This window comes from Egretta garzetta, unplaced genomic scaffold (genome assembly GCF_000687185.1).
Source record: "Egretta garzetta isolate BGI_Z169 unplaced genomic scaffold, ASM68718v1 scaffold1023, whole genome shotgun sequence".
NCBI classification, from domain to species: Eukaryota; Metazoa; Chordata; class Aves; order Pelecaniformes; family Ardeidae; genus Egretta; species Egretta garzetta.
Window position 1 is genome coordinate 24,438 of NW_009259053.1, and position 397 is coordinate 24,834.

Genomic DNA, 397 nt, shown 5'->3' on the forward strand with positions numbered 1-397 from the left:
GACGGGGACGTCCAAGGGGATGCCGAGGGGACACGGGACGCGCTGGGGACAGGAGCGCGTGGCTGGAAGAGTCGGTCATTGCCGGTCGCCGCAGCCTTCGGCTCTGGAGTTTCCAGCTTTGTCCCCTCTGCGGGATGCGTGGGAGCAAACAGGTTCCTTGGAAAGCCGAGAGCCGGTTTCAGTTGCATGGGAAGAGCCAAACCCTGCCGAGGAAGAGCGCAACCCCTTGTTGCAGGGGCAAGAGACAGGATGAGTGGGGGCACGCGGCGCCGGAGGTGGAGAAAACGTCAGAGAAATAAAACTCGGACCCTCGGGTGCTGGCCCTGAGGACAGGGACCCTCTGGCCGCAGCAGGTTCGGTGTTCGCGTGCCGAACGGGGCCGCAGGATGGCCTCAAG